Source organism: Chlorocebus sabaeus, chromosome 21, assembly GCF_047675955.1.
Source record: "Chlorocebus sabaeus isolate Y175 chromosome 21, mChlSab1.0.hap1, whole genome shotgun sequence".
In the NCBI taxonomy this organism is placed as follows: Eukaryota; Metazoa; Chordata; class Mammalia; order Primates; family Cercopithecidae; genus Chlorocebus; species Chlorocebus sabaeus.
The window spans coordinates 122608032-122633977 of NC_132924.1; the positions used below are offsets into that span (position 1 = coordinate 122608032).

At 46.9% G+C, this 25946-nt stretch overlaps 1 pseudogene; it reads right to left on the reverse strand.

The window, feature by feature from the left end:
* The window catches only part of LOC103227199 (zinc finger protein 746-like), an 89107-nt pseudogene that overhangs the window by 44937 nt on the left and 18224 nt on the right, over positions 1-25946 (reverse strand).

Genomic DNA, 25946 nt, shown 5'->3' on the forward strand with positions numbered 1-25946 from the left:
GGCAATTTTGCTCTGCAGGGGCATTTGGCAAAGTCTAGAGACAATTCTGGTTGTCGTGCCCAGGGCTGGGGGAAAGGTGATTGGCATCTGGACGGTAGAGGCCAGGAAATGCTGCTGAACATCCTACAATGCAGAGGATGGCCCCCGACACATAGAATCACCTGGTCCCAAATGTCAACAGTGCTGGGGTGAAGAAACTGCTGCAGAGCACGCACGTTACACAGCAGTGCACTTGTGCTGACGAAACATGACCTCACATCTGCACCTGCTCCTGTCCTCTCTAACAGGCCTCGCTGCCCTCGGCTCCAGGGTCACACAGAAACCATCGGGAAGAGGAAATCAGCCCAGGAAGAAACAGTCCGGACCCTTCCTGGGCAGGATCAAATAAGGAGAGCAGCAGTAGCCCCACAGGCTGAGGGAAGCAAAGTTCTGAGGCGTGAAGACAATGTCTGCTGCAAGCAGCACCATCTGCCCATGTTCTCCACTGACCTCGAGGCATGTCGCCATAAGGGCCACGCACGTCTGTAGGAGAAGGCTGAATTAGAAAGAGTCTTTCTCAAATGTGAGTCGATTACACACAGGCTCTGAGAGCAGGAGGGGTCCTCCCTGCTCCAAGTCAGCACCAACAGAAAGGTACACATCTGAGGCCTGTGGAGGAGGGAAGTCACTGCCTTTCCCAGCCTGGTATTCTGGGACCCTGCGCACAGGGCAAAGGGAGCTTTTAACTCCATCACCCAGGGCTCATCTTTCACAGGAGGCAACAACTTTCAGGGTCAACGTTTCTGGTGATTTACATATCACTGTCATGAAAACAACCACGTGGAGAGAGAAGTACAGGGACTTCCAAAATCCCATAATGAGTGTCAGGCCTTACCCAGGGAGACCAGAGTCTCACAGTTGCCCCTCACCACATGCCTGTATAGCTCCTTCTGCCAGTCCTCCAGCTTGCCCCACTCCTGCTCAGAGAACTACACAGCCACATCATCAACAGCCACGGGCACCTGAAACCACAAGGGTCACACTCGCTCACCCACATGCTCACAGTCTCGGCCCTGTGGCCTCCCCAACCCCAGGGCGCCCCTGGGCTACCTTGGGGGACTCCCCCTTGCTGACCGGGGGCAGCCGCAGGATGCGGAAGTTCCTGTTGCACAGCAGGTTCTCCACATTCTCCAGCCACCTCTGCAGCAGCCCGTACTCTTGCAGCAGAGTTCCCAGCACGGCCCATTTGTCCTCCAGCTGGTTCCTGAACTCCTCGGCTGTCTTCTCACAGTCGCCAGCTTCTTCTTGGCCACGCCTGTTTGACCATCTAGGGAGAGCAGGCGAGCAACCTGCCATTCAGTCTTCCTCTCCATTGCGTGCATGTTGGTTGCCATTGTCCACGCAGAAATCTTTCAAAACCAAAAGAGAAACTGGCATCATTCATTCCATCCATTGTCTTCACTGAGCTCCTCGCTCCCTAGGCACGGGGGAGCTGGGCTGGGAGCCCATATTTGTGGACAAGGGGGGCTATCCCATACCACATGCCAGATCTCAGGCTGGCAATCACCTGTTTGGGTATGTTAGGTCTATGTCTGGGTGGATGCCTTTACTCCAGGCCTCTGCAGCACCATGCAGACGCTTCTCACGGTGCTTCCACCCTACACAGTCATTTCCTACCCACGCCTACACTGTGGGCTCCCTGAACATGGTATTGCATCTTTTCACACCACAGTCCTTGACACATGCCAGGCACTTGGTGCAGTCTTGCTATGTAAAAGTGACTTATCATTGCTAGGGCATTTTAGTGGAGAAATGGTAAACCACACATTTACTAGAGCCCAGCCTGGACCTCCCGTCATGATTACACAGGAACTGTCTACATATGATGACACAGCAAAAAAACCAGCTGGTTCACTGAAACGGTACAAACAAGAGTATTGTTCAATTTCTTTTTTTTTTTTTTTAAACAAAAAGCATCTTATGTCCCCTTTTAATGAACATAAAAATCAGGCCGGGCACTGTGGGTCATGCCTGTAATCCCAGCACTTTGGAGGGCTGAGGCGGGCGGATCATGAGGTCAGGAGTTCGAGACCAGCCTGGCCAACACGGTGAAACCCCATCTCTACTAAAGACACAAAAAATTAGCTGGGTGTGGTGGCACATGCCTGTAATCCCAGCTACTCGGGAGGCTGGGACAGGAAAATTGCTTGATCTCGTGAGGCGGAGGTTGCAGTAGGCCAAGATCATGCCACTATGCTCCAGCCTGAGCAACAGGGCGAGACTCTGTCAAAATAAAAAAATAAATAAAAACATTTAAAAAAAAAACATAAAAATCGACCAGGCACAGTGGCTCACACCTGTAATCCCACCACTTTCGGAGGCCAAGGTGGGCAGATCACGAAGTCAGGAGTTGCAGACCAGCCTGGCCAACACAGTGAAACCCTGTCTCTATAAAAATACAAAAAATTAGCCGGGCGTGGTGGCCCATGCCTATAATCCCAGCTACTCAGGAGGCTGATGCAGGAGAATCGCTTGAACCTGGGAGGCGGAGGTTGCAGTGAGCTGAAGGTTGTAGTGAGCCAAGACCGTGCCACAGCACACCAGCCTGGCCAACAGAGCAAGACTCTGTCTCAAAAAAAAAAAAAAAAAAAAAAAGTTAAAACGAAATAAATAAACAGAAAAATCTAATGGCCAGTTCCTCTTCCCCCAGGATAGTCTCATTATGTCCCCTTCCCATCTGCCCCTCCACACTAGCTAAAATCCTCATGACATCAAATCTCCAACAGTCCAGAGTTTTTTGACACTGCATGTGCCCTACAAGATTCTTTCTCTTTCCCAAGTCCCACACGCTCAAGGTAAAAATGATGGCCTCGATGATTTTTGTGGCTGTACCAGGAGCAGTGGCATACCCTGCAGTCTGGCGAGGAAAACAGACATATGCCACAAAGTTAGACTTGTATATGCGCAGCAACCATTTAGAGACGAGGGGCTTCCCTGTCATTGGGCGTATCAGTGACCGGCAGCTGGGGATAAGAATGAGCACATTTTGCCTTGGTGGGGAGCTGGACTTCTTGAGCCACCTACACCTGAAAGTGGGATCTACAGGGCAGAGAGGAGCTCCCAGTATCTATGCCCAAGGATCAATGCTTCTTTATAACAATATGCAAAATAATGCCTGAACAAAAGGTTGGTGACTACTAGAAACCAGCGTGGATTCACTTAGAGAAAGTCACTGAGAACTAGAATGTGGATGGACACCTCAAAAAATAGAGACAAAAGGAGAGTTAAGAGCAGAGGCAGAAAAAAACTTGTCCAGGACAGTGCTGAAGAGATTGACTGGCTGTTTGGTGGGAAGCAGGACCCAAAGAAGGTAGGACTCTAAGGGGTCTTTAAGGCTAGGAGGTTCTGGACAAGGTGAACTGTTTCCAGGCGAAAACCCCAATGTGGATAGGAGTCTTCCTCTCAAGGAGTAGGTGGTCCTGAGGGTACCTGGGTGAATGGGTTTGGTTCTGGACTTGAGTCCACCCTCCACCTAGGGTCACTGTTCCTTCCTTCACCTCTCCTTTCTCAGATCAATCCCTGTCACGTGATCCCAGATGCCAAGAGTTTATTCCAGAAGCATCCTTGCACCTCGTCACCAGCTCCCCATGCACTGAAATCCTCCCCAACCTCCACGTGCATTATTACGGTCTTAGTATGAAAGGTACTACCTGTATAAAACATTAGTCTTTTAATATGGACAACAGGGTGGACGGTTTTCTTACAATTCTAATGGGGCCAGGAAGCCCTGTGCAAGGCCTTCACACTATGTGGTGGGAGGTGGCGACTGTGCGCTGCTCACTCCAGCCCAGCTTCTTACTGTCTGGTGGCTGGAATATGTGGGGCTGTCCTAAGACTCCTGCCAGGAAGCCGAAACTCTGCTTGAGAGGAGCTGATGGTAAGAGGAGCTGGATCCCTCACCCACTGCCCACCCGCAGGATGAAGTCCAGCCATGCAGGCCCCTTCCTAGTCTCTCTCTGCAGACTCCTTTCCCACTGCCTCAAACCAAAACCATCTTCTCCAGGCTCATGGGCTCCTTTCTGTGCCTGAACACGCCCTGCACTGTCCCGTCTCTCTGCGCCTTTGCCCAGGCACTCCTCCCTCCCTGAAAGCACCACGGGTCTAGCTGGGCCTGAAATCCTAGCCTTCCCTAAAATCCCAGCTCAAATCACAGAGGCGCAGAACAGCGGTACCAGGCAGTCCCGTGACGCTCCTCCCCCTGGAGCCCACCGCAAGCTTCCACCTGGGCGCCAGCACTCACCCCTTTCTGTTTTACACGATTATTGCCCACGTACCTCTGTTTGGTCCTTGAACACACAGAGTCATTGTGTGTCTTTTCGCACTTCCCACCTAGGTAATCCTGGACAAGTTAACTTCTGTAGGCCCTGGGTTCTTCTTTCCTATGACAGAGGTTAACACCACTTCTCTCTTCCAGAAGGAAGCGCGGCCGCACATCCCCGCCTGCAGGCCGGGAGGCGAACCCACCCCCCCAGGCTTGCTGTGAGGACAGACTAACGCCTCAACAGGGCTTGGCGCAGTGTCTGCCTCTAGACTCGGGAGCGCCTCTCTTTTGCCCTGACCACAGGGAGGTGGGCACGTAGTGGGTGTCGGTGTAAACGGATTTGAAGCCAGCCACCCCCCAGGTGGCACCAGGCCACTGTGGTATCCTGGGGGAGGGACCCACAGGCCGAACGTCAGGCAGAGAAAGGAGCGCGGGTGGGGGGCTTGCAGATGGAGGGGACAGTGGCTGGGGAGGGGCCAGGAAGTCCCAAGGAACGCATCGTGCTGCGGCTCCCGGCGTGTGGACAACCGTTCAGGCAGCGCTCGGGCTCCGCTCGGAGTAGGGGGCCCGGCCGTCGGGCGCCGTAGGTCCCCCGCGGACCCCACGCCCCGTTCGCCGGAGTCTCAGGCCCGGTGGTCCGGCCTGGCCCCCGGAACCACTCCCCAGGGCTTGCGGCACCGTGTGCCGGGCCCGGGTCGCCCGAGGCCTCCAGGCCGCGAGTCTATGCGCGCGAGGAGTCGCCCTTACCGGAGCCGCGACTGCCTCGGCCGAGGCCCTGCTGTTGCTGCCGTCGGGCCCGGCCGTCCGGTGCTCTCCGCAGGCGGCACCCCCCCGGGCCTGCCTCCACTGCCGCTACTCCCTGGTTGCCCATGCCCAGCACCACCTGCAGTGGCGTTGCCTCCGTCAGTGCCCCGCCGGTCCACACGGCATCCTGGGAGCAGATGCCGCGGCTCGGCCAACCGAGGCCAGTGAGGCTTCCAGGAGGAAGCGCGGGCCGCACAGCCCCACCTGCAGGCCGGGAGGAGAACCGCAGGCGCGGCGCCCGTCAGCCCGCGACCTGGACGCGCACCACGAACTGGAGCTGACCCCGTGACCCCGGCCCCCACGGCCAAACACGCTCACGCAGTCACTGCGCTGGCCCCGCAGCCCGGCCCGAGGGACTCAGTTACCGAAAGGGTCCCCTTCATGGAACCAGCCTGGCCGCGCCCGCGTGGGAGCAGGGGCCTCCGAGCAGGACGCCCCCAAGGTGACGGTGGCCAGGGCGGCGCCCTCGCCCCGCTCGGCCTGACGCGCCCTGGTTGGCACTTCTGTAGCCTGAGGTCCTTAGCCTAGAGGTTTGGGCTATTTTCGGAGGGCCACTGTAACTCACGCCCATCTGTTTGAAAATGGAAAACTTCCAACAATAAGAATATAGTTCGATAAACCCGGTTAGGCAGCCACTTAGCATTTTCTATAATGTGTTTGTTACAGTTAAAATATGTTAATGGCATGAGCATGGAACGCAATGCCCTCAATGAAAATTATTTTGGGGAAGAACTTGGTATGGACAGATGTTCATGATATTTTAAGAGAAAAAGCATGTCCGGAACGACATGCTTTTGTTAATTTTAAAACAATGTGACAATGTACGTAGCGTTATATTCCGTCTACATGTGTAATGCACTGTGTACGTCACATATATGACATATGTAGCATTATATACTGTGTACGTGTATAATTATAGGTCTGAAAAATTTGGAAGCATATATATCAACATGACCTAAGAAGTTTTCTTTAATAGACCAGGGGCCGTTATGCATTTTTCTAACTTTTTCCAATTCATCTTTTTATTTTTCAATAACAAGGATAGTATTATTAAACAAGGAGAGAAAAATAAAAATTAAATTTCCTGAAGAGGCGAACCAAAGCAGGGGAAGGAGGGCGCCTTGGATGGGACCCCCCACATTACAGAGGCGCATTGCCTTTCAGATTCCTGGGCTGAGTGGGGCTCTTTCCAGCTGGGGAAGCTGCTCCACGTGGTGCGGAGTCTATGGGGCTTGCCAGGCCTAGGGACCAGGATCTGAACATTTTCCCCTAGTTTCTCTTCATCAGCGTGGGCTGAACGTACATCTCGGGCATCATCCGGGTTGCATTCTTGTTTGTGTATAAAAATGGAATTGCCCCAGGAGTCGTGTGGGGGAAGACCTTATTCATAGTGTTGCCAATGCTCCTGCATCTGACTTCCTTCTTCAGGTCATGGGCACAACCTGGCTATTCTCTGATGCCTCTCATCTCTGGGCGATTGTCCCTCAAATGCGGGGTTTAGAGATTTCCTGCCTGGAGCCTTTGGCATCGTTTTGTCTTTTGGAGTAAATCCCACAAAGGGTAAAATCACCCTACTCATCCCATGAGCTGTAGAAGAATGTCCCTGGACCTGCTGCCAGGGATTTTCCTGTTTTTTTTCCTTCAGCTCTTCCACGTGATTCCTTCCCCTCTCAAGTAACACATCTCCTCTGCTAGGGGTGGATCCATGTTTTATGGCTCTGAAGCTTGTGTAATCTGGGAGAACATTATTAACAAAAAGCCTTATAAAATTACAAATGTAGAAGGTGGCACAGAGCTGGTGCAGGGGAGGCACTCTGAAGCTTCCTTAGCTTCACTGTAATGCCCTGGATTTAAAAAAAAAAAAAAAAAAAAGGCCAGCAGGGACATCAAACATGCCCAAGTCTTGTCTAGGCTGGGGCATGTGCACCAGGGATATTGTAGGGGGAACTGGGAGTCAGGAGACCTGTCAGTTCTCTCATTAACCAGTCGAGATCCTTGGGCAAGTCAGTCAGCTCTTGCCTCATATGTAAAGTGAGAAGATTGGCCTAGATCATTCTGCAAATGTCCCTGAGTCCAGCCTTCCTTTTACCACTTGATACAGGACCCAGTAGAAGACCACTGCTTCCACTCTCACTGTGGCCTATTTGCCACATGCACTCTGCATGATAATTTACTTCTATTATCAAGGCCACCATGTGTTCATCAGTCCCTGCCATGTTTTCATTAGTCCCTACCATGTTGCCTGGAAGAGCTACTCCCGGACGGCCTTTGAAAAGGGGGTTTATTCCTATTTGAGGAGACTGAGGTGTTATCTCCATGGCAATATGGCCCCTAGGGGAACTAGTGCTTTCATGGTATGTCAGAGAGGACATGAGCAGTGGGGCAAATGGCAATCTGGACTTAAGTGACCATCTGTGTGTCCCTTGAAAGAATTTAATGTCGTCATAGAAATCACTGGGTAAGTCAATGTTTTCCCAGGCCCTCGGGCCAGGAGCAGAGAGGAGTGGCTCACTGCTGGCTGCCTTCTGAGAAGGTTGCCAGGGCTACCAGGTGAAGGCTTGTAGGTAAAGGAGAAAATTCCAGTAGGGGGCAAACACAGTTTACAGAACAAACAGTTTACCAGCTCTGAGAAAACAGCAAAGGTGGATCCTTGGCACAGCTGAGGAGGTGAGAAGGAGCTAACCCAAGTGTTACTCTAAGAAGTGTTCCTTCTAAATGGAACAGGGCTCTGCTCGCCATCACAAAAGGTCAAGTGGGAGGCTGGACATAGTGGTTCATGCCTGTCATCCCAGCACTTTGGGAGGCCAAGGCAGGAGGATTGCTTGAGGCCAGGAATTTGAGGCCAGCCTCGGCAACACAGTGAGGTATCTTCTCTACAAAAAAATAAAATAAAATAAATATTAGCTGGGTATGGTGACACACACCTGTGGTCCCAACTACTTGGGAAGCTGAGATGGGAGGATTGCTTGAGCCCAGGATTTGGAGGCTGCAGTGAGCTACAATTGTTTCACTGCACTCCCAGCCTGGGCAACAGAACAATACCCTATTACTTAAAAAAAAAAAAAAAAAAAAAAAAGAAAGAGTCAAGTGGGGTTGTTCTCTGGGAACATTTGATCTTTGAAACTATATTAACATTGGCCATTTTAATGCTTTTGACGATTCCACAATCTACCAGCTACCCACTTCTCACTATTTCTTGGAGTTGTTCCTGCTTCATCATTCTCTATTTATATTAATTAAAGAAGTGGAGCTGGAAAAATCATCTTTTGTCCTAGATTGTAGTTGTGTTGAAAGTGCCCTGAATGGAATACTAGACCAGGAGAGCCAGACCCAACTCTGTCAATAAGTGTGTTACAACAGACACCTCAGTCACACAGAGTTTCCCTTGTATGTGCCCACCATAAAAGGCACTGGAAGTTGACTCTGAAGGCCATTCTAGAAGCCAGTAGCAGTGCTTTCCCAGGCTGCTGCCCTCAACCAAGCACTCAAGGCAGGGAAGACACAGGCTCTGGGGTATGTGAGGAGGAGGGGCACTGCCTCTTGTTATGGACAAGGCCAATGAATTTTCACTGAGGTAGGCCTGGCAGCTCCTAGGAGCTTCCATTGTGAAGTGGTAACTCATAGGTTACTGGTCATCTGGGTGTGATTGTAGAAGTCAAAGACATTAATTGACCCCCACAACAGCAGGAGGGGGTATAGCTCAGAGATAGAGCACTGGACTGCAGAGCAAGAGGCCCCCAGTTCAATTCCAAATATCCCCTCCACATCTTCAATCTTGACATTTTAGATAGGTGCCTAAATTTTAACTTCTTCTTTATTACACACTAGGGTAAAGATTTCACTTTTTCTGGAACCAACAAATGGTGAGGCTAGAATGTGTTGGTTCTTAACCCCAGATATAAATTAAAATCACTTAAGAGTCCATAAAACTGCAATTTCCCAGGCCCCACCCCAGACCAATTAAATCAGAACATCTGGGCTGGCGCCCCTGCAAGGTAAAGCACCTCAGGGCGCTCTAGTCTGTAACTAAGGGCAAGACCTCGCTTCAGCAGAGCTTCCAAGAAGCCTCCTTAGCCCGAGGCTGCCTTATTCCCACTCTGCCTCTGCTTATTCATCCACATGTGAAGCCTGAATATCTGAAACAGGTCTCAGTTAATTTACAAAGTGTATTTTGCCAAGGTTGAGGATGTGCACCAGTGACACAACCTCAGGAGGCCTCAAAGACTAAAAGATGTGATGACGTTGTATGCTTTGGAGAACAAACAGCTTTTTTGGTATGAAATCTCAAAATTTATGAAGTTCAGCTATACAGCATAGAATTCAGAAATACAATTCATGATTTTTAGTATCCCTTACACTAATTCATCTTTTATGAACCTTTTTCAAAATTACCTAAAATACATTTAATAATTCTCCAGATTTATACAAACAACAGAAGTTTCTACTTTACATAGGTTAAAAACAGGTTCTTGTAATAAAACAGCAAGAAAGTGTGACAGCAAGAAAGCCTTAATGTCTTTATGTTGAATGGCAGGAAAACAAAACAGAGAAATAGTCATTGAAGATAAGGGCTGGTCAAGTGTAGTCTCACTTGAGGCTCTAATTTGATCATTTAGCAAATGGTGCTTTGCTCTATTCCCGGAGTTGAAAAAATTCTGTATCCTCTGACCTTTCTTTTTAGTATAAGATGTAGGGGCTGAACTGGTCACCCGATTTATGAAAAAGGTGGAGCTAACAGGTGGGGAAAGACTGGTCTTTTTATTTTTATTTTTGAGACAGAGTCTCGCTCTGTCGCTGAGGCTGGAGTGCAGTGATGCGATCTCGGCTCACTGTAAGCTCCGCCTCCCGGGTTCATGCCATTCTCCTGCCTCAGCCTCCCAAGTAGCTGGGACTACAGGCACCCGCCACCACATCTGGCTAATTTTTTGTATTTTTAGCAGAGACGAGTTTCACCGTGTTAGCCAGGATGGTCTCGATCTCCTGACCTCATGATCCACCTGCCTCAGCCTGCAAAAGCGGTGGGAAGAATGGTTTTTTAAAATAAATGATTCTGGGTCCATTGGATACCCATATTTTTAAAAAATTAACCTATTTCAGACCACATGTAACAATCACTTCCAGATGGTTTTATATCTAAAATTTGGAAGATAAAGTAATAATGCTTTCAGAAGAAACCACCTTCATGACCTTGAACCATGGGCACAGGCAGTCATTTCTTATGGGAAATCAGACAGTACTAAGATACATAATTTCTGCTCTTGACCGGAATCACTAAAAAGAGAAAGACAGAAAATACCATGTGTGGGGGTGTGGATATGCAGCGACTGGGTGATGGTAGTATAAACTTGAGCAGTCACTCTGAAAAACTCCCGGGATTTCCTAAAGCTCAATGTGTACAAACTGTATTACCCAGCAAATTCTCTTCTAAAAATGCCTACATATTATATATGTTTACCAAAAGAAACATACAGAATGTTCATAGCTGCACCACTTGTAACATTCTCAAACTAGAATCTGCACTAACACACACAAGCTGTAAACTGGATAAATTGTGGTATATTCACAGGATGGAATATGAAACAGGAATGGGAACAGACATACTACACCGATAGGCAGCAACAAGGATGAAAGGGAAAGGATCAAGATCAACGAAGACTATTTTTAAAAGAAAAACAAAGTCGACAACTTCCACTGCCAGGTAACAAGCCTTATCAAAAACCTACAGAAATTAAGACTTTGGGCTATTGGCATAAGAACAAACATATAATCCAATGGACCGAAACACAGAATCCAAACACAGACCCAAACTTATTTAAGCATATATTTATATAAGTTTCAATTGTGGTATATTCATATCATAGAACACTAGACAGCAATGGAAAAGAATGGGCTACAGCTACACACCAAGCTATGGAGAAACTTCTCAGACTCCATGTTGAGTAAAAGACTCCAGACACAAAGGCTACAAACAAAAGACCCTTAATGGTAAAATGGGATAAGCAAACTGTGATTTGTATAATGAAATACGATAGAACAATAAAAATGAACAAAACACAGTTAAACACAACCAAATGATGACTCTCACAGAGATTATGTTGAGCAAGAGAAAAGTTGCAGAAGAATCCCTACAGTAAGATCCCTTCTGCATCAAGGTTTAAAACCAGCATACCTAAAAGACAGTATTTAGAGATGCATTACACAGGTGGTAAAATTATTAATAAAAGCCAGTAGACTATTTGCACAGAAATCAAGATAGAGTCAAGAAGGAAAGATGTTGTGATAAGGAAGGGAGCACTCAGGGATCCTGGGGCTGGGATGGCAATGTTCAATTTTTGACCTAGGCAAATTTTGCCTAGGTCAAATTTTAATTTAGGTGGTTAATTAAATTGCACATATATGTACATATATTCTATTCTGTATGTGTATCTCGTAAGTAAAAATTCCATTGGTTGGTACTTTCACACACTGCTGGTGGAAGTGCACACCCATGTGGCTTTTCTGGAGACAAATCTGGCAATAGAGAGGCTCAAAATATGCATACACATAAATTCCATGTCTAGCAAATTACGCTAAAAGTACAAATTACGCTAAAAGATGACAGACAGATACATTTTTAGTAAGGCCCTTTGCAGCACTGTAAGAGTAGAAATTAGAAACTGCACAGAGGTCTTACAATGGAACATGGGCTAAATAAAACTGTAGTGCAAGCCACACACAGGAAAACAATGCAGCCACGAAGAAAGCTTTCCTAAATTTAGTTTTGCAAGAGAAAATAATCCAGACTTTAAAAAATGTTCAAATAGGCCAGGTGCAGTGGCTCATGTCTGTCATCTTAGCACTTTAGGAGGCCGAGGGGGGAGAATTGCTTGAGCCCAGGAGTTTAAAACCAGCTTGGCCAACATAGGGAGACTGCATTCCTATTTTTTAAAAAAAGTTGAAATTATCATAAACATGAAGAATAATTTCACTTTTGTAAGTTACATATGTTGTATACATAAATTCTCCCTAAAATGATCTATTTGCTTTTCTCTAAATATATTAGTTTTGTTATTAAAAAAAAGCAATAATTCCAGTTGCATTAAACAAGAGATACCTTTATCTGAAAAGAAACTGATTCTAACCGGAATCATAATGGGTCAGTGAAGGCAGGTCCTGACTGTCAGAATTCCATCTGCCCTCTTCCTGAGGACCCAGCATCCAGGCTGGTGGGCGCATAGAACAGTGACATCTAAATTCTGCATCTCTCTTTGGCAACCCCAATGGCTTTATTATTTGGGAGTGTTTTAGCATTTCTGCAGAAGTAAATAGGGGTTACTCACAAAGCTACCATCCGTCATCCACAGGTCAGTGAAAATACGTTGCTCTTCCAGTTGCTGACATATAAAAAGAGAGTGAAGGCAGCTGTATCCGTTTGTGTTTTTCAACAAGCTGCTGAAAAAGACTGCTTAATTTAAGAAGACAGTTTATTGGAAGAAGTGTTAGGAGGCAGAGAGCAAGGCTTCCTAAATGCAGGACCAAATTAGCCTCAGAGATTCTGAGGGCGCAGCAGTGATCTCACCGTGAGACCAGGATGGTCCAGGATGGCATTTGCCTGATCCAGAGCCAACCATTCTGGGAAACTTGTCCCTTGTCCAAGGTGCTCAAGATCCAAGAAGAGGGCATGTGTATAACCCAGCTAACATCGGGGCATGTCCCCCTCAAGTTTATAGAAGGTCCTGCATTCTAGTTTCCTCAGACTGTACACATGGGAACCAGGATAGGAAATGGACCTTGGGCAGCCAAGAAACCTCCCACATGTCCACTACATCAGTATCTTTGAGACATTTGCATCAATAAATGTTGCCTCAAGGAATGGTTGCTGTGCTGACAATACAAACGTTGTTCCTGTCACAGCCGGACATGTGAGAGAACAGGCAATTTAAAAGTACAGTGTTTTCCTGTTCTTTTTCTTTGGCTGAGGCATCTGCCAAATATCCTTTTGAACTTACTGCCAAAGGTGTTTGTCTTATCACAAAGTTCAACTTAGTGTTAGAGAAAAAGAAAAAGGAATAGGCCACTACAGACAGTCAAAATAAGAAATGTCAAATGTGTATGTGCACATAACTATTAGAAAAAGTTCTGGATCATTAGAAATATAGAAATATATATATACAGGTAGGTAGAATCTGGCAAGTAGAACCCATTACCTAGTGTTCTTGGGAGACCCATTCAACCTAAGCATTTTCTCCTCCCTGGCAGCATGACCTCAGGAACAGAAACATATCCCAATAAAGGCTAATGTGCGAGTACAGTGTAGCAACTTCTCTCAAGTTTGAGTTCTCCTGACATCTTCCAAAAATGCCCTGCAGCTATCACTGACATAGCAAGTCATAACACTAGAGATGGGGAAACTGTGAAACCAACCAGAATTGCAGATTGGCAATTCTGCCTTTTTGTTTTTCAGCAATCTCAGTTATTCAGCAGCAAGAGCTGAGTGTTTTGGTGTAGTCGTGGGGACATCTGCACATTCCATGTGTCTGGAAAGGCATTGTAGACATCTGAGCCTTCCATTGTATGTCTTTGAGCTTCCCAATGCCGTCAGACTCGGCTGGGCCCTTCTTACTGCTCTGTAACAACAGCTGGTCCCTAAAAGTTTTGTCTTTCAGTGGGAACTTTATTCCAAGAAGTGACACTTGATATATTTAACCATAGCTGCAGCACAGACACTGACCAATCAGAATGAACGCCAGCCATAAGCAGCCACTGAATGCCTACCAAGGAAATAAGCAGCCTTGAATCTGGTGATCAACTGAATCCAGGTGATCAATTACTCAGTTACTTTACCCCTGAGACTCTTGGGCTCCCAGATTGTCAACCCTGAACAATCAACTGGATTTCTACTTTCTGCAATCCCAATCATGACAAAGTCCATCCTACACTTACCCCATTTTCTTTGGGATCTTTTGCCTGCAACCCTCTCCAATTGTGGTAGCTGCATAGGTACATCGTTACAGAAACTGGTTCTGTCCAGTGAAACAGGTGAGACTGTCATTGTCCCTGTGTCAGGGAGCTCGAGCTTCTGAAACAGGGGGGATCCAGGTCACCCATGTAGTCGGGCTCTCAGGAAGTCACACTGGTTATGGAGCTGCTGGACGGTGCCTGAGCTCTGCCAGCCCGGGAATGAATGTGAAGCTGTCTCTGCCTTTACGAGTCACTCACTCTGCATGCATAGTATCACTCAGGGCCACTGGAGTGGCCAGAAGTGCCAGGAAGACAAAGAGAGAAAGTGGTTTTTTCCTTCAGCTTCGGGGGCTGCAAGCAGAGCCATGTCTTCCACTGTGCTTCACACAACTGGGGATCCTCAAAATGTGGACAAAGGGTTCACAAGGTGGGGAAGAATAGGAAGAAAAACAAGAAAACACAAGAGAAATGCTCACCAAAGAAAAGCAAGAGAAGACTGATCAGGCCTGCAGGAAGAGTCAGCTGCAGGGGCCTCAGGAGGTGAAAGGAAACTGTGTTTGAATACCCTGGTCAGTATGGGAAGAAATTAGTGTAGTTAGGGAACATATGAATTTGAGTCAGGGACCTGTGGATCGTCAATCAAATGCTTTACTCAAAAACAACTAGTGTTGCTTTGAACATGCTACAATTCTGAACTTCAATGCAGGGAGTCGAGTAATCACTCATGGCCTGCCACTACCCCTAGCTGACTGTCCCACTGCAATTGGTCACCCTCCTACCATGCCCACAGCTTCATTCTGACTTCCCCCACCTTTCCCACACTCTCCCACCTCTACACCCCTGGCCACTGCCTATGCCTGCAGCCCAGCACCCCACAGGCCCTCAGTGATGGACTGAAGGCAGTCATTAGCTTGAATGTCATTGATGCTTCCCACCGGGATGCTGTGTAGAATGACAAGTTGTTGTAGGTTCCAAAAAAAATTTTCCAGCCGCCTAGAATTATTGGATGTTAGAACAGGTGTTAACAGGGGATTATGCCCCAAACGACTACAAAAGTAGAAGTTCTCTGATTCCTCCTCAGTTCTACTACACTGGAATTTCTAGGGAGTAATCTGTATTTTTGATATGATCTGTCAGTAATGCTGATGCAAAGTCAGACTACGTAACCAGTGATTCAGCCTATCCTGCCATAATATAAACTTCAAAGAAGAGCAGCCGATTAGAACTTTTGAAACACACAAATTATTACTGACTTGACCATGACTTGTGCCAGAAAAATGAAGTCACAAGAAAACTGACACAAGCTATAGGAAGGACAGTGGTAAAGATGACTAGCAAGCTCAACATCAGGAAAAGAGAATCCACAGCTAAGTGGCAGTAGGGGGCACCTGGATTCGAATCAGGGACCTCTTGATCTGCAGTCAAATGCTCTACCCCTGAGCTAAACCCCTCTGCTTGGTAGATATTCCTCCTTACATATTTCACCTGTGTCGCCACACCCAAGGATGCTATGGTGCACTGTAAATTGTATTCACTCCCAGCCAGCTTATGGAAATTGGCAACTCTACCACAAGTGACTAGACACTGCTCTTCTGGTCATGAGTTCACCCCTTCATTTCCCAGAGACCCTTCACTGGTCTAATGGTACTTTTCTACTCTGAAGCCACAACCTGAACTCCTTCAACTGTCTCCTCCCATTCCCTTACTCAGTACCTGATGGGCATAGGGGATGGGGGTTGGGGGAGAGGCAGGGGTAAGAATCAAGGCTGTATGAGTCAGGTATTTCCACAACAATGTGTCACAACAAATCATCCCAGAATTTGGCCGTATGAAACCATAAGCATGTACTCTCGTGCTCATAGGTCAGTAGCATGGATGACAATCAGCTGATGTAGGCTGGGCTTGACCTGGTATCTGCTTCAAGCTGTGGCTCCCTCTGTGCTTGGTTTCTGAGCTGGGCTCATGTCTGCCCCATGTGTTTTCCTTCTACAATCCCAGCTGAAGTAGCAGCAGCTAGCAAGGGGACATTCTTCTTGTGACAGCAGAAATGCAAAGGGGGAGGCCCAACTATGCAAGCAGCTTTCAAGCCTCTGTTTGCATCACATGTGCTAACATCTCATTGATCAAAGCAAGTCAGCCCTAATTCAAGAGCAGGGAAGCAGGTTCCACCTCTAGTGGGAAGATCTGCAAAGTCTCATGGTGAAGGTCACAGATGCAAAAATAAGTGAAGATCCAGGGCCACTTCCAAGTGGTTCACTTGTGCCTTGTAACCCCCGAACCCCCAAGGCAGGTTGTTTCCTGCTTGCCTTGAAACAGAGGGATTAATTTGATCAGACCCACCTGCCCTGCTTGCTTTTTGTTGCTTGCTTCTTGTTGTTATTTTCCTTTTTCCATGAAGCTGAAGGCCACTGTACCTGAAAGCCTCAATGCTGAATGCAGAAACTTAACTTCCACAGGAGGCTGTATAGATAACATTCGTAGTAGGTCACATGGTGATGGTCACTTCAGTTGTTTTTCAGGCACTTGGGCCAGCTCCTGTCCAGCTAAAACTGGTTGAGACAACTGAGTCTTTAACTGGGTCTGTGCAAGTGCCTGAGGTGGCCTTTTGACATCAGAGGGCCAAAAACCTCACCCACAAATCATGCTAATGCCACCATTTTCTGCACATATGTCCTGTGAAATGTCATGAGCCTAGGTGTGATGGTATGTACCTGGAGTCCCAGCTAGAGAGCAGGCTAAGGTGGGATGGCTTGAGACTGCAGTAAGCTATGATCATGCCACTGCACTTCAGCCTGCATGACAGAGCAGCACCTTGTCTCAAAAGAAGAAAAAAAAAGGAGAGAAGAGAAGGAAGAAGGGAAGGAGGGAGGGAGTGAAGGAAGGCAAAGAGAGAGAAATAGAGAAATGCCTTTGGTCTTTGATGTTGGTGACCTTCGGATGGGGTTTTTGCGTAGTCGTCCTTTTTGTTTATGTTGATGCTATTGCTGTTTGTTAGTTTTCCTTCTAACAGGCTCCTCTTCAGCAGGTCTGCTAAGAGTCTGCTGGAGGTCCACTCCAGACGCTGTTTTCCTAGGTATCACCAGCAGAGGCTGCAGAACAGCAAAGACTGCTGACTGCTCCTTCCTCTGGAATCTTCATCCCAGAGGAGCACATGCCAGATGCCAGCCAGAGCTCTCCTGTATGAGGTGTCTGTCGATCCCTGGTGGGAGGTATCTCCCCATCAGGAGGCACGGGGGTCAGGGACCCACTTCAGGAGGCAGTCTGTCCCTTAGCAGAGCTCAAGCACTGTGCTGGGAGATCCACTGCTCTCTTCAGAGCCGGCAGGCAAAAAAGTTTAAGTCTGCTGAAGCTGTACCCACAGCCACCCCTTTCCCCAGGTGCTCTGTCCCAGGGAGATGGGAGTTTTACCTACAAGGCCCTGAATGAGGCTACCGCCTTTCTTTCAGAGATACTCTGCCCAGAGAAGAGGAATCTAGAAAGGCAGTCTGGCTACGGAGGCTTTGTGGCGCTGTGGTGGGCTCCAACCAGTCCAAACTTCCCATAAATTATAAAAATATACATAACATTAAAAATAGTCATGCACTGGGAATGGAAGTATAGTTCAGGGTAGAGCTTTCCACACTAGCAGTGGAGATTTCTGGCTAAAACCTGGACGAGCTGTGTGGTCTTCATGCTATGTTGTCTCCATAATGCTTCCCAAGACTGCTCTCTGATCCATGTCAGAGCCTGGGAACTTCCCCAACTGTTTCATGAACTGGATTTAATGCAAAGATCCTAGACTGAGAGATATCTTTATATGTCAGTATTGCAAGTGTCTCAATTTGTGTCTCCAAACTGCTATTTTGTAAACAAGAAGAAATCAGACATGTAGACCTAAAGGCTGTTCCAGCAGTAAATGGGAACAGTCCTCCCAGCTGCTCCCATCACCACAGACTGAGGGAAAGCGGGGAGATGTGCAGGTATGTGAGCAGGGGCTAGGGTTTGGGAATTGGGGATGGACTTTTCTGGGGTGAGTTTGTGGTAAAATCAGTTGCTGGTCTTACTCTCTAAAAGCAAGCAGGAACTTTCAATGTGCTGTAAGATGGCTGGGTGTGATTACCAACATGAAAGGTGCTTATTACACACTCATGATAAGTAGGGGGTATAGCTCAGGGGTAGAGCATTTGACTGCAGATCAAGAGGTCCCCAGTTCAAATCTGGGTGCCCCCTACTGCATTTTTTTCTATTCATACAAGCAATTATGTTCTTCATAGAAGCTGTTGGTCATATTCCAGTTTCTTTTCATCCATTCCACCTACGATTTTCCCTGGAACTGGAAGCTACAGCCCAGGCCTACCCAGCTGCACCCTGGCTGGATAACTTCTCATCTCTTCCAGCACCAGTTCCATGGGTATCCCTCATATTCTTGGTATCCAGCTCCCTGCTCCCCCTATACATGTAATTTCTCCAGCTGTCATGCAGAATGCTTCTGGGTTTTTCCAGGGCAGACCAGAGAGTAGTACTACAGCAGGTTTCCCAGAAACAGACAGGGCATGGTATCCCAAGTTATCACCCTCCTGGCTCCTTCCCACAGCAGCGGTTTGTGCACTGGAGTGGTGGCCAGACCTGGGGAGACACATCACAGCACGCAGCATTCCCATATAGCGCAGATATTTCCCCCTGGAGAACTGGTTTCTCCCACGCCAGAGCTCACTCACACCCTTGCTTCAACCTTGTAGGCCAAAAGCCTGGCTCAGCTACTCCAACAAGGTAGACAGAGGTTCTGCAGTGCTGCCCCTGCAGACCCAACTCCTGTAGCTCTGCGGCTGCAGCTGAATTTCAGCCCACTCTGTGACTGTGGCCCAAGGCTTGGAGGTAGGGGATTAGACTCAAGAGTTTGTTCGTATGAGATGATTTGGAATTCCAGCTTTGTTCTATGGGCCACAGGGAGTCCTGTGTGCTGCAATGAAGAACCAGGTCAAGTCCTTTGTCTAAGGAGGTCATTTAGGAGACATAACAGATACTGGTTTGGGGGTTTGCCAAAAGGCAAGGACAGGAACTGGTGTTACTTTTTGAATGCTTACTATGCACTACTATGTGCTAATATCATGCTAGGCAGTTTATCATCAGTTATTATATTTGTCCACTCTGTCTTCACTGCTGGAAAAAGGGAGCCGGGCTGGGAGCTTGGGTCAGAGTCTGTGGACTGTTTCGGAGACCAGTGGCCAGTTCTTGGGTTAACCCCAAAAAACAATGGGGAATGGCTGGGGGTTCTGCAGGCAGCTTCCGTCCTTTTCTCCTGTTCCTGGCTCCACCCAGGGACAGGCCTGGTGAGCTGCAGAGCTGAGGGAAGGTGTCTAGCTGTGAATCAGGTCTGGCAGTTTCCAGAAAGTCAGTCCTGGAGGGAAGCCATCATTGAATTTCACAAAGCTGAGTGCTCCCACACTGATAAAATATATTAACTAGTTAACCTCAGTGTGCCATGGGGGCAGAGCTCAGGGCTACAGCTTTTGACTGAGAGCAAGGGGTCCCTGATTCAGATCCAGGTTCTCCATTCTTTTCTTTATGTTCAATTTTGGTAGCTAACTTTATCTACATACATCTTAGACTGGCATGGGCCACACAGAGGATGGGGTCACCTTTTCAGTCTCATTCTCCACATTGCCCCCAAACCCCAACTCCTCCACCATCCTTCCATTCTTCTCCTCTCTCAAAGCCATCTCCTTTCACCTCTCTCCCCTCTCACCATTCATGTCTTCTCTGATATACGGGACTCCACAAACAGTGGACACTTTTAGAACCAGGCTAATAATCCTATTTTCTTCACCTCCCTCTCCTTCTGTCCTCAGGAATGTCAAACACCATGGCGATGTGCTTCCATTGCCTCCCGATTTCCATCCTGCTTCCTCTACGAATGTTCACAAACTCCACTCACTGTGGCTCTCAAGGGGTGTGGTGAGGCAGAGTCAGCGTTTTCCACCAGTGTCTTTTACCTTGCTTCTTGAGGCAGGAGAATCGCTTGAACCCAGGAGGCGGAGGTTGCAGTAAGCCAAGATCTTGCCATTGCACTCCAGCCAGGGCAACAAGAGCAAAACTCTGTCCCCGATGCAAAAACAAAAAACAAGCAAAAAAACCCTTTCCCTTACTACAACTTCCTCAAACATAGTTTACTATGACATCTGTATTCCCATTGCCAATGCTCATTCCCTAAATAAGTTACATTGCTTTTCAGAGAGCTTCTCTCTGCCTGTTATTTAGATTGACACCACCTTTTATTGGCTTCTTTGCTTTCTCTGTCTGACTTCCCACTCCCCACGGGTGTTTCCTGAACTTATCTTCCAAATTAACTACTTGTTCTTACATTTTAGTTTCAGAGTCTCTTTCTAAGAAATCTAAACTAAGACAACAGATTAAAGGAGAAAAGTCACGTCATTCAAATAGATGAAGAAAAACATCCAATCAAATCCAACACACCTTCATGATTTTAAAAAAATTCTTGGCAAGCGAGGACAAACATTCTACCTCCTTAATATGCTACTAGCTGCCTACCTAAAATATAAAAAGAAATATTATTAAACGGTGGGGTGGTGAAAGCTTTGAATTGAAAACTGAAAGACAAAAATGTTCTTAAATAAAAGGGAAATGGAAACTGAACTGAGGAGCAAAAGACTCTAAAAAAATCACCAAATATGTTTTTTAAATGAATCAACTAAGACATTCCAGAAATGAAAAAAAGTATCAACATCTTCCTTTTTACTTTAACCTGAAATATAACTTACATAAGGTACAGAAATCTTTTAACGTACAGCTCAATTAATTTGTACACATACACGCAAATGTACCCACCTCCTAAATCAAGATATAGAAGATTGAAAGGAATGTTGCTATGAACAAGAATCTTGCACGTACATAGACACTCTTTAATCTCTGTATCTAGGAATACAATTGTCGAGGAAGTGGGTGTTTCTATTTTTGGCTTTAGCCAATAAGGTCGGACGGTTTTCTAAAGTGGATAGAGCAAATGACACTACCACTAGCAGGGGATGAGAGTTACTATGGCTCTACATACCATCACTGAGTAACATCAGTCTCTTTCATTTAAACCATCCTAGCAACAATTCTAGCGATAGTTCACTGTGGTTTAACCTGTACCTTTCTTTCCTTTTTGTTTTGAGATGGAGTTTCGCTCTTGTTGCCCAGGCTGGAGTGCAGTGGCACAATCTCGGCTCACCACAACCTCCGCTTCTTGGGTTCAAACAATGCTCCTACCTCAGCCTCCTGAGTGGCTGGGATTACAGGCATGCACCACCAAGCCTAGCTAATTTTGTATTTTTAGTAGAGATAGGGTTTCTCCATGTTGGTCAGGCTGGTCTTGAACTTCCGACCTCAGGTGATCCAGCCTCCTCGGCCTCCCAAAGTGCTGGGATTACAGGCGTGAGCCACCGCGTCCAGCCTAATTTGCACCTTTCTAGACTCATGAGGTTTGAGCATCTTTTCATAGGCTTATGGGTCACTTGGATGTCCTCTTCTGTGAAGTGACTGCTCAAGTCTCTTCTTCATTTTTGATCTTCATTAAGATAACATCTATTTTTTAACTGTCTTGTGCAATACTTTATGTATTTTGGGAATAAACCCTTCATCAGTTATGTGCAATAGACACCTTCTCCTGTGATGTGCGTTTTTATTCTCTTGTGTTTATTGGCTCTCATGAATGTTAGCTGATTTCCCTGCGAGCTTTTTATCTGTTCAGCAAACGGTATACAGAATTTACTACGTGCCAGTCCTGTTTTATGTGCTTTACCCAGCTTAACTCATTCAATCTACACAACAATCCATGAAATATACACTTTTTTTGTTTTTTTGAGACAGACTCTATCTGTCGCCCAGGCTGGAGTGCAGCAGCGTGATCTCAACTCACTGCAACCTCCGCCTTCCCGTTTCAAGCGATTCTCCTGCCTCAGCCTCCTGAGTAGCTGAGATTACAGGTGCCCGCCACCACGCCCAGCTAATTTTTGTATTTTTAGTAGAGATGGGGCTTCACCACATTGGCCAGGCTGGTCTCCAACTCCTGACCTGTGATCCGCCCACCTCAGCCACCCAAAGTGCTGGGACTACAGGCGTGAGCCACCGCACCCCGCCATTGCTTAGCCCTTCTTGTATCCGCCTTTGTGCAAGGCTGTCTCCTTCCTGATTCCTCATCACGGGTGGGGCCTAAGACTTCCGCCTGGAAATGCCCATTCATGGTTGTACTACTGACATCGGGGCCTCCAGCATCCAACGATATCCAGGGTCTTCTGCGACTTTCTGGACTTTGTTCTTGTTGCCCAGGCTGGAGTGCAATGGCATGATCTTGGCTCACCGCAACCTCCGCCTCGCGGGTTCAAGCAATTCTCCTGCCTCAGCCTCCCGAGTAGCTGGGATTACAGGCAAGAGTCACCACGCCCGGCTAATTTTGTATTTTTAGTAGAGATGGGGTTTCTCCATGTTGGTCAGGCTGGTCTCAAACTCCCAACCTCAGGTGATCCGCCCACCAGGCTGCTGCCCAGGCCCTGCCAGTGGGGAGTTCTGTGCTCTTGCAGGCTCATCAATTCTCTTCATCTTCCTTGGCAGTCCACCCTACTGCAGAAAAGGGAAAGCCAGAGGATTTTAACGTTATCATAGAAATCACCGCGGAAGTCAGTGTTTCCTGAGGTTGTCAGGCCAGGAGCGGAGAGGAGTGGCTGGCTGCTGGCTGCCTTCTGAGAAGGTGCCCAGAGCTACAAGGCAAAGGCCTGTGGGTAAAGGAGAAAATTCCAGTAGGAAAGAAAGGCAGTTTGGAGAAGAGACAGTTTACCAGCTCCTGTGACAAAAGCCTTAGCAGGGCCTTAGCACAGCTGAGGAGGTGAAAAGGAGCTAACCCAAGTATTACTCCAAGTGTTCCTTCTAGAAGGGACGGGGCTCTGCCTGCCATCAGAAAGGTCACGTGGGAGGCTGGACACACTGGCTCATGTCTCTCATCCCAGCACTTTGGGAGGCCCAGGCAGGAGGATCGCTTGAGGCCAGGAGTTTAAGACCAGCCTAGGCAAAATAGTGAGACTTCACCTCCACAAAAAAATAAAAAATATTAGCTGGGTATGATGGTACACACCTGTGGTCCCACCTACTTGGGTGAAGTGAGCTATAATTGTTTCACTGCACTCCAGCCTGGATGACAGGAAAATACCCTGTCACTTAAAGACAAAAATGAGTCAAGTGGGGTTGTTCCCTAGCAACATATTTTAGCCCTTGGAACTATGTTAATGTTGGCCCTCTTAAGGCTTCTGGGGATTCCGAATTCTACTCAGCTACCGACTGCTCACTATTTCTTGGAGTCGCTCCTTCTCTATCATTCTCCATTAAATTAATTGAAGAAGTGAAAGTTGGAAGAATCACCTTCTGTCCTAGACTGTAGTTGTGTTGGAATACTGGACCAGGAGAGCCAGGCCCAACTCTGTCATTAAGTGTGTTAGAACAGACACCTCTGTCACACAAAGTTTCTCTTGAACGTGCCCACCGTAAGAGGTAATGGAGGTTGACTCTCAAGGCCATTCTAGCAGCCACTGGCAGTGCTTTTCCAGGGTACTGCCCGAAACCAAGGACCCAAGGCAGGGAAGACACAGGCACGGGGGTATTTGAGGAGGGGGAACTGCCTCTTGTTATGCACAAGGTCAATGAGTTTTCACTGAGGTAGGCCTGACAGCTCCTAGGAGCTTCCATTATGAAGTAGCAACGCATAGGCAACTGGTCATCTGGGTGTGACTGTACAAGTCAAAGACATTAACTGACCCCCACAACAGCAGGAGGGGGTATAGCTCAGGGGTAGAGCACTGGACTGCAGACCAAGAGGCCCCCAGTTCAATTCCAGATACCCCCTCCGCATTTTTAATTTTGACATTTTTACATAGGTGCCCACATTTTAACTTCTTCCTTATTAGACACTAGGGTAAACCTTTCTTTCGTTTTTTTTTTTTTTTTTTCTGAAACCAGCAAATGGTGAGGCTAGAATGTGGTGGTTCTTAACCCCAGGTATAAACTAGAATCACTTGAAGAGTCCGTAAAAGTGCCATTTCCCAGGCCCCACCCCAGATCAATTAAATCAGAACATCTAGAGTGGGGCCCAGGCATGGTGAAAGCTTCTCAGGGGGATCTAGACTGTAGCAAAGGGCAAGACCCCACTTTAGCAGAGCTTCCAAGAAGTCTCCTTAGCCCAAGACTGCATTGTTCCCACTCTGCCTCTTCTTAGGTGAACCCCAAATATCTAGAGAAGGGTCTCAGTTAATTAGGATTAATCAGTTAATTTTTCCAAGGCTGCGGGTGCACATCTGTGACACCGCCTCAGGAGAGTACTGACAACCTGTGCCCAAGGTGGTAGGGGCACAGCTTGGTTTGATACATTTTAGGGACACATGAGCTATCAATCAATATGTGTAAGATGTACACTCGTTCCGTCCGGAAAGGTGGGACAACGCCAGGCGAAGGTGGAACAACTGGAAGCTGGGAGGGGGCTTCCAGGTCATAGGTAGAGAAGAGACAAAGGTTGCATTCTTTTGCATTTCTGATAAGCCTCTTTAAAAGAGGCAATCTGATACAGATTTATCTCATAAGCAGAGAGGTGACTTTGAATAAAATGGGAGGCAGGTTTACCCTAAGCAGTTCCCAGCTGGACTTTTCCCTTTAGCTGAGTGATCTGGGGGCCCCAAGATTGATTTTCATTTCACACTTATGTGGACAGCACTTAAAACTGGACCAGAACAGCATCTTTCAGGAACAAAGACTCTTTCAGCATTTCCTAGTTGTCTTAATTTTATCCCTTCTGGATCCAGTCATTCTGCCTGGGATGGGGTGGTTTGGTCTTCAATTTACAAAACAAACCACCAAGATCTATCGCTCAATGAGTAAGCCCTTAGAAGGCCAACACAGTTTGCAGAGGATTAAATGTCAACATGTTGAAGTATAAGTAAAGTTCTACATTGTGTTCAGATGTTCCAACTATCAGAGGCAATTCTGTGTTATAGTTAAGCTTTAAAAGCAAACTTCTGCAGAAGGGATCACTGAATTATATCAACCATCTCCAAAACTAGAGGATGTCATGGCATCCTATGCTTTAGAGAACAAACAGCTTTTTTGACACAAATCTCAACATTCATGCAAGTTCAGCTATACAGCATAGAATTCAGAAGCACCAATTCATGATTTTTAGTATCCCTTATACTAATCATGTTTTATGAACCTTTTTAAAAAGTACCTAAAATACATTTAATAATTCTTCAGATTTATGTACACAACAGTAGTTTATATTTCAGATAGATTAAAAACATGTTCCTGTAATAAAACTATCTGAAAGTAAGAAAGTCTTACTATCTTTACACTGAATGGCTGGGAAACACAACAGAGAAGCAGGCACTGAAGAGAGAGCCTGGCCAAGTGTAGTGTCACTTGAGGCTCTGTCTAATTTGATCATTTAACAAATGGTGCTTTGCTATACTCCCCTGAGTTGAAAATATTCTGTATCCTGTGACTCTCCTTATTAGTGTAAGATGTAGTGGCCTGAAAAACAGAGCTTCTTTTATTTTCAATGATGTGCTTCATAATTTCTTATTCATTGAAGTAGATTCCTTTTGTTAACAAGATACGTGAACTTTTTATTTACTACTTTTTCCGCCCCCCTAAAAAGTGGCATTGGTAACTCAAAGGATAAATGCTAGAGGGGATGGATACCCCATTCCCCATGGTGAGCTTATTTCACATTGCATGTCTGTTTCACAACAGTTCATACACCCCGTAAATATATATGCCCACTAGATACCCACAAAATCTTAAGGATTTTAAGAAGCAGCTTTTGCTGTTCCAGTTTTACAAACACTTAGAGCTTTGGCCTAGAACTTGGGTACTTGCCCCTTTCGCA